This window comes from Manis javanica, chromosome 1, assembly GCF_040802235.1.
Source record: "Manis javanica isolate MJ-LG chromosome 1, MJ_LKY, whole genome shotgun sequence".
NCBI lineage: Eukaryota > Metazoa > Chordata > Mammalia > Pholidota > Manidae > Manis > Manis javanica.
Window position 1 is genome coordinate 40,842,745 of NC_133156.1, and position 12,175 is coordinate 40,854,919.

The 12,175-nt window shown below is 44.5% G+C and overlaps 1 long non-coding RNA gene across 9 annotated transcripts in view; it reads right to left on the reverse strand.

The window, feature by feature from the left end:
* Nucleotides 1–562: 562 nt before the first annotated feature.
* The window catches only part of LOC140848392 (uncharacterized), an 81,828-nt gene continuing 70,215 nt past the window's right edge, over nt 563–12,175 (reverse strand). For all 9 annotated transcript variants that reach the window (XR_012129193.1, XR_012129190.1, XR_012129188.1 and 6 more), the window contains one exon: nt 563–831. This is a non-coding gene — a long non-coding RNA (uncharacterized lncRNA). The remainder of the gene's footprint in view (nt 832–12,175) is intronic.

The window sequence follows — 12,175 nt, forward strand, 5'->3', positions numbered from 1 at the left end:
TTTCAATCCAAGTTCTGCCCATAATTGGCTTTTTGGTTTTGACGAGTGATTTTGAACACTGTTCCCAATCTTGCTGACTTGGGGAAAGATTAAATAAGGTCACAGAAATCACTCACTTCATAGCTTGAAGTGATCTCTGAGATCATCTAACATCTTCCAAAGTGTTTGTGATCATGCTAATCCTACAAAATCCTCTTGGGATAACAATGGGACTGGTGCTATGAGTCCCCATTAGAGATTCTCAGTGTACATTAGAAGGGTAAAGGCCCTGAGAAGTCCTGCAGTCAAAAAGCCTTTTCAGCCCAGTGTCTCCCAAACTCATTTCACCATGGGATCCTGTTATTTGGATAATCCCCAGCAACACTATCTTGATCACTGATCCACTTGGGAAACACTAATCTAAACTAACATCCCTAGGTGATTAGAAAACCAGTCCTACTCTGAAATCTTCTTCTCGGGCTCAGCTTTCGGTAACCCAAACCAAAACAGATCTTTGTTCCCCACAATGAAAACAGCATGAATGCGATTTCATTTTTTTTTATTATTTTTAATACTATGAGCTCATTAGTAAGTTTTCAAACAACGTAGAACAGAAAAAGGAAGTAAAACTCACCTTAAAATAACTGGTTACTTCCCACCTAAAAACAACTACCTACTGTGAGATAGTTATTACTTCTGCCACTTTTGAATGGTACAAGCAGGTGACGGGGCTAAGGCATTGAGACAGAAGGTGGGCCCAGAATCAGTGAGTCCAGAAGCACATCCTGATGTTCGCTCTTGCTCAAATTTTGTGCAAGTTCCTTGGCTCCTTGTGCCTCAGCTTCCTTTACCCTGCTAAGCAAAAAAAAATGGTTAGTGACAAACCCTGAAGACTGATATTATTAATGGCTACCATTTATTGGGTGCCTACTAGGTGCACTTTGAAGTGAGATCATTGAGGCTTTGAAAGTTTAAGCGACTTGTTAAAGGTCATAAAGCTGGTAGCAACAGCAGTCAGAATTCAAATCCAGATCTACCTAACCTTGGAGCTTTCTGCATAGTCACAACTCTGTGACTTCTTACCTCAAGTGAGGTAGGCATCAGTCATGTTTCCTGGTTTCTCTGCACCTGTTCAATGCCCTTACTGTATGTGGGATAATTTCAGTCCTGTGCGTCCCCCTATCCAAGGTAACACCTAAAAAACACCAATCAAGTTCCAGTCTTTCTTGCAACTTGGACAAAGGCAGGTGTCTCAGGTTCTATTCATCAGACACACTCCTATAAAGTTTGACTCCAAAAAGAACAACTTTAGAGAAGAGACTTTCCAGGAGATTCATTTTGCTGCCAAGAATGGTGGCAAGAGGTCTGACTTTGTTGACAATGTTAGAAGTGACAGTGTTGGCAATGTTAAGATCTTGGCCCAGCAGCAGCGGTAGTTTCCTTGAGGACTTGGTGGGTCCACAATGGGGGCAGTGAGTCGTCCCATTTATTACCATTCTATGGAGCAATATTTTCATTGCTCTTGGAAGCTCAGCTTCAAGCAAAGCCCTCCATTTTGCCAAACAATTTGAGAGCTCCCAGTATCCTTTTGATAAACAACTTCTCTGCCCAGTGAGCCAGCCAGCTTGTGTTGTTTGCCACCAGAAAACCCTGACTGATATGTGCTGTCAGTGAGAAAGACACCTCTCAGCACACAGAACTTTAGTGACTTTCTGTGTCCACAAAGTAGAACAGAGCAGGGCAGTTTCTGAGCAATTTGATCAAAGTAGACAACAAATTCATTTTGGTCCCAAAGGGAACTTTTGGACAAACTTGTACAAATTGATTTAAAACATACTGATCATATTCCCAATCAATGGCTACATCGCCAGTTCACATTTTTTTTGTGTGCCTGGAGTCTAGGTGTCAGAAGCCAATAGGAAACCAGTGTTGCCTGAAGGAGTCTTCTGAGAGAAGTTTAATTGAAATCATATTTATCCTTTAATCCAACTATTCCCAAACATTTTGTCTTCAGAACACTTTTGCACTCTTAAAAATATTTAGGACTCAAACAGCTTTTGTCTGTGTAGGTTTTACCTATCCATATGTATTGTATTCAAAATTAAAACAAAAAAAATTTTAATCATTTATAAATTCATCTTCAAAAACAATAAAAACATTACATGTTAACAATAATTTTTGAAACAACTATTTTCAAAGCAATGACAAAAAAGTAAGAAGAGTGACATTGTTTGACATTTCTGCAATGTCTGGCCTAATACAATACAGCTGGACTCTTATATTTCCTTCTACATTCAGTCCATTGTGTTTCACATGTCATGAAGCCTCTATATTTATGAGAGAATGAGAAGGGAGGAGCAAATATTTTACCAGTATAATGAAAATAGTTTTGACCTTTTAAAGAACCCTCAGGGGTCCCGAGAGTACAGTTTGAGAACCGCTCTTCTGACCTCTAAATCTTTTCATGCCTATATTCTAGGTTTCAAATTCAGGATGAATCTGGTTCACGTAACAGGTTGTTTACACATCCTAGCTGTCAGTCTAACAATGCGGTGCCATCCTTCAGAGTTATTTTATTCACTGGTCCATAATCTCTCTGCCTGAGGTTAAACTGATTATTCAAAGCTTTACTCAAGTCAGGAAACCTGATTCTGATACTGTGTTACCTTGGATAGGTCATTTGTCACCTTTGGACCTTAGGTCTACATTTGTTAAATACACATTTGTTGCCTTCATAAGATTGCTTACAGATCAAATTTGACATTAGGCATGAGAATGCTTTTAACACTTGTAACATCCATGTACTAGGATACCATACAACTATTTTAAATGAATGTATTATTTAGGATGTTTTGGGTTGCCAGTAACAGATAGTATGACTCAAACAGGCTTAAATTATTGATTCCTTTAACTTAAAAGTCTGGACATGGCATGAGCCTCAGGAATGGTTTGATCCAGAGGCTCCTGGTGGGGTTTGGGTTCTGATTCCTGTTTTCTGCTGTATTCACAACTCTATTCTGCATAGCTCAGTCTCAGTCAGACTCTCTCCTGTTACCAACAAGGACTGCTAGACTTCCAGTCCCACCTTTTTATGCTATACCACCTGAAGTAAGAGAGAGCATAAATTCCAAAAGCTTCCATGAAGGAAAGAGAAACTTACTCTCTCAAGAGTCCTTAGAAAATGTCTCCTCTTAGGTCCAAAATGGCGCAAGTGCCCATCCCTGAACCAATTGCCAAGGTCTGGGTAGTAAGGTAAGCTGATTGGCACAATCTAATCAAAGTCCATTTTAAAGGTGGGGGTAGGGTTACTCACTCAAACCTCTTGGCCTGTAAATTCTGCATTCTATAAGGAAGTGAGAAGGTAATAATGGCTGTTTGGAAGGCAATCAATAAATGTCCAATACAACATCACAAATCTATATTTATTGACCAAGGAAGATGATCACAACATATTATAAAGCAAAAAATTAAAGAATATGCTATTAAGATCCCCATCTTACAAAATACATATGTGTATATGTATATATGCATGTATATAGTATAATAATATGCATGTATATAACAGTTATATACATGTGTATAATATGTCTGTATACATACATATATATGGATACCTTTGTGTATATATATTATATATATATATCTGGTTAATGGTAATGACTGGAGAATGGGATTATGGGTGACTATAAACTTTTGCTTACTTATTAATTTGTTTTTTGTTATCTAGCTTTTATATAACAGAAAGTATAGTTCTCTATGTAAAATTTCAGTACAGTAAAAAGTCTAAGATGTGAAGCATGATCACTGACCATCCATTCTTCACTGACAGCATCTACTAGTCTTCCATCCAAAGACTGGAGGCTGACCTCAGCTACCATTCCTCATATCACCTATTGGAACCCTAGGCAAAGGGCTGATCCAGCCTCAAGAAACTTCTCCCATCTGTGTACATTTTGCTTCAAACCACCGTCCCCCCACCCAAAGAATCACAAAGCCAAGATGTCTAGCTCAGAATAGAAAGCAGTGTATTTTCATTCATATGCAATTCTAATTTTCACTGGTTCTCCTACTCTTCTCTCCCCCTTTCCCCAAGCGCTCCAGCAGCTCCCATGATCTCATCATGATATTTAGAATAATAGTCTTTTCCCACAGGTCATCAGCTTCTAAAATAAATATATTTCCATCAACGGAAGCTGCAGAGCCACCAAAATTATTATACCTCAGTCCAGAGTCACAAGCTCATTAAAGACTGATTATTGTGCTTTTCCAAAAAAGAGTGGCAGCAGAAGAAGCAGGATGATTCTTTTTTATTTAACTCAAGGAAGAGATGCACAGCAGATTAATGTAAAAGCAGCCTTTGGAGGGGACAGCTGAGATGGCTAGAAGGGAAGGATATGAGGGCACAACAAAAACTCGCTAAAGTCTTGATAAGTGTTTTACTGGCCTCTCAGTTTTGCCTGGAAGACACCAACAGCAGTGAGGGGGCCTGGTCAGTAGGAAGAAAACTCAAGAATAGGACTTGGAAATTCTAGACCCCATACTGTACTGTACTCCACTCAGGACTATGTCCACTCTCTGGACCTTTGAACTTGAGTAAATCAGGGATGGTAAATGACTGACATCCCTCTGCCTGGCAGCCATCACTAATGCATCCCAGAATCCTTTCCCAGGGAGCCCAGATGCAGCCTGAACATCACCACCATGTTTCAAGCAGCCACTTTCCACTAACCAATGAGTGCATGAGGCTGTCTATTATCTCTGTTCTAATGATTTCTAAAATGCCCATAAAATTCTGACACTCTGATATCCCTTTGCTAACCCAGGCCTACTTCATTTGTTAAAGGCTCATAGCTGGCATTTAACAACCAGTCATAACATTATTAACATACCATATTACCGGAAAAACATACCATACCATTCAGAAAAACAGCTGAGAGTTATTGAGGGCTTACCACTGAGAGGAGATTCAAACAGTGGTGACACATCTGTGTGTGAAAGCTGGACGAGCTGTCATGTGCAAGAGACAGTCGGTGTGATCTGTGTGACCCCAACAAATAAGAGTGGGGCCACCGAGTGCGAGTTACAGGAAGACTAACGGCGGTGTGTGCAAGGCCAAGAGCTGACCCATATGAGAGCATTTCTCTCTCAAGAGGTTACTTCAGGGAAAGTGGGCTCAGCCACCCTCTGGGAGGCTATAGAACACAGGTCACAAGGCCAAACACCTACAAGGGCCAGGCAAGTAATGTAATTACATGAGGCAGACCCAGTGTAAGCAATGCAGGGCATGGTGAGGTTGATGGTAACCAGATAGTGCACAGCTGGTCTGAAGCGGGCAGCCACTAGCCTCCTCCACACAAATGCAGCCCTGTGGATTATCGCCTCCCTGCTCTCCCGGGCCTCCACCTGTCCTACCATCTCTCATGTGAGCCTCCCTCCTGTCATTTCCTGCTAGGCGACTAGCAGTGTCTGCCAGAGATGCATGTGCAAACAATGAGAGAATGGTGTCAGTGGCAGAAACAGTCGCTGTGGAAACACAGAGCAGAGAGATAGATTCAGTATGATGGGGTTGGTGGAGACCTCCTGGGGAATATGGCATTGGCTCTGGACTCTGAAGGGGTTGGAGTCCAACATGCAGAGATAAAAAGGAATGGCCCTCCAGACAGGAAAATAGCATGAGCAAAGTATTGGGGCATCAAAATGTTGAAGCAGAAAAACCTGAAGAAGGAAGCGAGAGCTGGAACCACAGGTCCCAGGCCCATCACAGAGCTGCTCGGATGCTTTGCCAAGGAACTTGGCTTTATGAGGCAGCGTAAGAGTCTTCACGTTGTTTCCTGCTCTTCAGCTTTCCCAGAGCAGCCTTCCTGGCTTCTTGCCTCACCCCTTGTTTGTGCCTCCACTGGAGGGGGGTGGGAAATAGGCACAATTGATCTGATCTATGCACTTGGTGGAGGAAATGGGTGGAGGTGGCTCAGTCCTCGCGGACCCAACAGCCTGCAGAGGCCCTGCGGTCTGGCCTGCTTCCACCAGGAAATCGGAGCAAAGGTCCTCCCCATGGCTGTGCTACTCTGCCGACAACCAGGTAAGTCTGGCGAATCCAGGGATGGAAGTACTAGAAAGCTTATTGGTCAGTACAGCAAAAGCTGCATTCTCTTAACAGCCAAATCAAGAAGAAAGGCAATTTTTTATTCCTCACTTGCCAGATTTTTGTATTTCCTCAAGTAATACAGATTTCAGGCTTGCAGTGGGGTTGGGGAAGGATATGGTTGATGCTTTGAAGCCCAAACAAACCCCTTCCCAGATATGCTGCTAAATTTCAAAGGTTGGAGCACAAGGATATGTCTTTAAAAATATTTCCAAAATGTTTCTGATATACAACCCTGGTTAAAAACTCCTGATGTAAGTACTGGGGAGCCATAGAAGGTGTTTGAGCAAGAAACATATGCACAGACTGAGAGTTGCCTACACAAGTATCTATATTCCTTATCATCCTTATTAACAAAACCTGAAATTTTATTTAGAGCAAAAATATGTCTCCCCAAAAGATTATATTTCCCTGGCTCCTTTCCAGATCCATATGGCCATGTAACTAAGTATTGGCCAGGAAATGTAGTGGCAGCTTCTGGGAGACTTTCTTTAAAAAGACAGCTAGCACAGGCTCTTTTTTCCATCACATGTTTCACCTCTTCCTCTAAATCAATGCCTAGAATATGCATGTGATGGCTGGAGCTCTGGCGTCATGCTGGACCTTGAGTATAATGGCCATACCCATAGTCTAACAGCTAAACTCTGGAAGGGATCTGAGTCCCAAATTGCCATGGAACCACCATACAGAGAAAGGAAGTTCTATCTTGTTCAAGCCTCTGCTATTTTTAGTTTTCTGTCACCTACTGCTAAGCCTAATCCTAACTGGGACAGAAGGAACATGAAGTAAAATATATTTTAATCACACCACTCCCTATGTTGGGCATACTCAAATTAGTCAATCAAAAAATTAAGGACGCTTAACGTGCCAGGTACTGGGGACAAAAGGAGGGACAAAGCCCTCTTATTGCTTACAATCTACTGGAAGATAGAGATGATGAGGAAGTTCTGTGGACGGCAGACACTGACCCATTTACAAGAGAAAAGAAGCCACTACATGTACCCTGCTAGCCCTTCTTTTAAAACTGTGCATCTTATGTGAAATAAATTTCTGAATATAACAGATACTTCTGTGAAGCTAAATGGCATGTGTTCATGGCCAAAAGGAAGGGGCAAACAAGCCTCCATATATTGTGGAGCTGAGGGTGGCGGTGGAAAAACAGATGGATTTCCTGCTGGAAAGTAAACTTCTAAGGAGAGAAGAATATGTCCTTTGAGTTTACTCATGAGTCCACAAAGCTCTGCTTTCTTTGCCAAACACACCACACCCGGGGAGCCTCCAGATACTGAAATTTAGCATCTTTCAGGAATTTCCACTGAAAGAACAGAGCTCAGTGGGAGCTTTTCAGGAGAGAAGGGAAATTAAAAATTATTTTTAAATAAAGGAAATTTTCAATGATGATTAGAAGGAAGAATGGTGAAAGAATCAAAATTTCCTGGCAATTTCTCCAAACCAAGTAGCTAAAATAACCCTAAGTTACTTAAAATGAACTAAGCAAAGATCCCTTTTAAAAGCAAGCTGAAGCTTGGAAGGCATTGGTTCTCAATCCCAGTGATTCTGGGATCACTGAGGCCTTTGTTTCATGTGTAGACACAGGGCCCATCCCCAAAGATTTGGATTCAGTAAGCCACGATGGGCCCGAAGAGCTGCCTTTTCAATAGGCACCAGGTGCTGCTGTTCTGAGGAACACTGCCCCATTTCCCATTTGGGCTGGGGGAGTGGGCCTTTAGGGTAAGAAGAGATGAGGCCAAAAGAGAGTCAGGGGGACAGGACTTCTCGGGAGGCCTGCACAACTCTGAGCTGTTTATATAGAGCTGGGGTCACACCTGGCTCAGAGCCTCAGGCCCCTCGCCTTCCCTGTGATCACTGCTGTCACTCCATGCAGACACCCCCAGCTCCTCTCCACACTCCCACTCTGTCACAGTCTTCTTGGCAAAACTCGAGCCCTCAATAAATCTAACTTCCTCCCACCCCAAGCAGCCCACTGTGACTAGAAAAGAGGACACAGACAAGGCTGACTAGTCTTACTTTAACTTTCAGGGCACAAAACTCATATCCCCACTGATCATCAGACTAAGGCCAATGCCTCCATCCATGCTGCGGACCCCACTGCTTCTCTCCTCTTCAGAGACTTTACTGACATCTCTCCGCAAGTGCTTCTATGTGGCCAGCCTCCCCTTCCTCCCTGGACCACTCCCGAGGCCTACAAACCTGCTGTAATGTCTCATCACCTTGACATTTATACCCTCTCCGGTGACCATCCCCTGCCTCCCCTGAGCAAGTCTCCTTGGAAAGTTTGTCTCTATCTGCAACTTGCAATCCCTCCCCATGTATTATTTTTGTCACTCTCTTCAGCCAGGCTTCCAACTCCCCGACTCTCTCCCTGTGGTCCCTCAACACTGTCACCAATCCAATGAATGGTTCACCAATCCTTACTCCCACTAGAAATTCTTGCCTGGACCCCCAGAAGCATTAGGCACAGATGATCACCCCTGCTTTTATTTTCATTAGACACCCGGGACTTCACCCTCTCCTGGCTTTTCTATCAACTCTGGACCTCCTTCTTTATTTCTTTTACTGTCACATCCGCCTGACCTTTCCATGCTGGAAGACCCCTGGAGCCCTGCCCTGGGTCATCTTCTCTCCAAAGTCTGTCCTCACTCCCTTGATGCTCTGACCCAGTCCTATGGCTTTAATTACCATCCCTCTCTGGTCCCTTCTCTCATTCCTGCCAGTATAATTAATTCATCTGGAGTCATGGGATCCTGGAGGGGAAACGCTTGATGTAGCTCTAGCACCAGACCTGAGGAAGTGAGGTTCATGTTCACCAAGCAGCAGCTTCCTGGAGCAGGCCAGGAGATGGGGCTATTTTGATCCAGGCCATGTGGAGACAGCTGCCCACTCCTCCTCCTGTCAGGCTGCCCTGGGAGATGTTCTCACTCTCCGTAGTCCTGCTGTTTTTTTGCTCTTGTCACTGTTAAATCTGCGATGCCGAAATAGACTGAGGTTGCACGACTTGCCTGCATAATGTATGCTGCCTCCCTTCTTTGCACTTTCTACCCCAAGCTATAAGAATCCAGGAGAAGGAATTCATTGAGCTCATCTGGCTGGATACCTTCATTTCACAGATGAGAAAACTGAGGCATGGAGAAGCTACATAATGTGCCCAAGGACAGGCATTTAGGAGCAGTGGCCCAAGTTTGTGGGCCCCAATTCTTGGTTATAGAATGGAACAAATAGTAACAAATAGTAAAGAGCTGGCAACAAGCTATGCCTACACAAACATCTATGGTGTGAATATATATTCATAAGCAGAATATGTGTATATATATATATATATATATACATATTCTTTTAAAAATTACAAATAGAATCATACTTAAGTTCCTACAAGTTATTTTTGTTTTGTTTTTCACTTACTAATGTTTTAAACATCTTCCTTCCCCCATGATTACAGCCAGATCCACCTCCTTATAAAATTCTAGTCTCTCCGCGCTTCCGCTATTGCCTTCTCATTGGCCTTGCTGAACACGGCAGTCAGAACAATCTTTTCAAAATGTAAATCAGACCCTATTACCACTGGGCTTGAAAACCCTCAGTGGCGTCCCATTACCCTTAAGTCAAAGGCCAAGCTGCCCTATCTGATCCCTGAAGCCTTAGGTGACCTGGCTCCTCCTTCCCTTCCAGGCCCCACCTCCGGCAGCCACATGGCCTCTTTCCATCACCTAAAGGCACCAGGCTCCTTCCCCCATCTCAGGGCCTTCTGGAATGCTCTCTGTTTTCAGTGAAATAATCTCATACATGCAAACACATGCACACACACATACATTTATGATGCTAACATTTGCACATGCATTCACACACACACACATCCTCCTCATCTAGTCTTGAAGGCTCAGCTCAAGTATCATGTCCTGTTTTTCCTATTTCCCCTCCACTTCTAATTCCACTCCAGACTCTATCGTATCTGTTACTACTCACCCTCACAGCAGCATCTATTTTCCCTTAAGACTTTATCCAAGTGTATATATGTATATATAAAATTTGTAGAAGTTCTTGATGAAAATATGTCTCCCACTGAGACTGTAAAGTCTGTGGGGGGGCAGGAGCTGGCTCTGTACATTATTGTATCCTCTACACTTAACCAAGTACCTAACAAATAGTACACACTCAATATATGTGAAATGAATGAATGAATGGAAATGCCAAAGAAATAAGAGGATGTGTGCAAGTTGTAAAGGAAATATTGGCAAAGGAAAAGATGAGTCTGCACCCTAGAACCCAGAAGGCAACTGCAACTGGCAGGCCTCAAACGCAAGTTTGAAAGGAATATCACTTTCTTTATTTTTTCTAACGTCTGTTTATCTCCTGCTCTGAGCCCCCAGTGTGCCAGCCTGGAGATGGAGGGGTAGAGTCTGTATTGGAGCACCATTGTCCCCTCCACTACCAGGCATGAATAAGAACACAGGACAATGATGTGGTTGGTACTCCAGGAACACACAGTGCCCATAACTTCCAGCCTATCATGGAAACCACAGATGTGTTCAAGGTCCAGCCCTACAGTGACTCCTTGAAGCCTGGCAGCCCTACTCACTCTCCATGCCTTTCTTGGGGCACAGAATGCCACTGTGACTCAGGCCCCCAGGCCCAGGTCCTGCCTTCCTGGGAGCACCAAGCTGCTGTCCCCACTAGGTCGTGCTCTGCTCACTACCCCAGACCTCTTCTTCCTTTCCATTGCAGAGGAGACTGGCTCCCTCCCACCTTCTCCTCCCTCAAGGACACCTAACAGCCACTCCCCCTCCACAGGATGCAGATGAGCTGTGGGCTGAGGGCTGTTTCTGCTGACAGGAAGCCCTGGAGCAAGAAGCCCCAAAAGGCCACACTACCTGCCTAAAATGAGGAGGAAGAAGAGAACTGAGGAAGCCCAAAAGCAAATTACTATTCTAATAAATCATCTTGCCTCATAAGTCACTTGGATGCCTGACACTTGCTGCCTAAGCCTGAGCAAACTTATTTGCAAAAGGTTCTAATCACTGGGGCTCAGACCTTCTGTGGGGAGGGCTATCCCCCAGGGGAAGGGGTGAGGATCTGAGGAAGGAGATGGATTTGAAGAGGCCTGGGGGGACTAAAGGGGTTGAGAGGGAGGAGGCCAGACATCTGGAGGGACATCTCCCAGGAGCCCACCCCAGGAGACGGTTCCCTCTGCTCACAGCCACAAACCCGCCCTTTCTCCTCAAACCACCTTGAGGCACTCTTTTAGAACTTCATGGTAGAACTACTTATACCTCCATGGGACTTCAACTGCATTTAGTTTAGATTAAAGGAAGACAAGAACAGGACTCTTGCAAAGGGTAAATGGTGGGTGTGGGTGCAAACGACCCTCCTGGTATTGGACTGCAAGGCTGAACAGCCCACAGGCCAGCTCCTTTGCAGCTAATCAACCAGATGATCTTCTCACCCCACAGAATAGAACAGAGAGCCACCTGAAGTACATGAATGCAGCCACTGGGGAGATTCTTTCCACTAAGCAAAGGCCTCTCAGCAGTTGGGAGATAAGCCACGGAGTGGACTGTGAGGCTGTGCCCTGAATATGACCGAGTCAGTCAGACATCACACGTCCTCAGGCCTTGGTGTCTCCACCCAGAATGCTTTCACCTGGTAGCTCCCAGCCCTCCAAGGAGGACTGGCCCAGGTCCCTCTCTGGAGCCAGCTCTTGGATGAACCACAGGAGGCTGGGATGACTACTTGCTTAGCCGATCTATAGCAGCCATTCAGTTGGCCAGTGCCTCAAAGGCAGAAATTCCTCCTGTAGTTTATCAGCACGGTTTCTGCCAAGGGGCCTTGGAAGGGACAGACTCTGGCCTCTCACAGGCCTCTGCCAGGCATATAAGCCTGGACTCCGGCTGCGGCCAGTGGAGCCACGATTACATGAGACCTCAAGCTCAGTCCAACGCATCATCGGAGGTAGAGTATCTCCTTACCACAGGCCCCTTCTCCGGAAATCACCAGGATCCTGGTGGTGATAAGCAAGGCTGTAAGGGCCTCACCTCACTT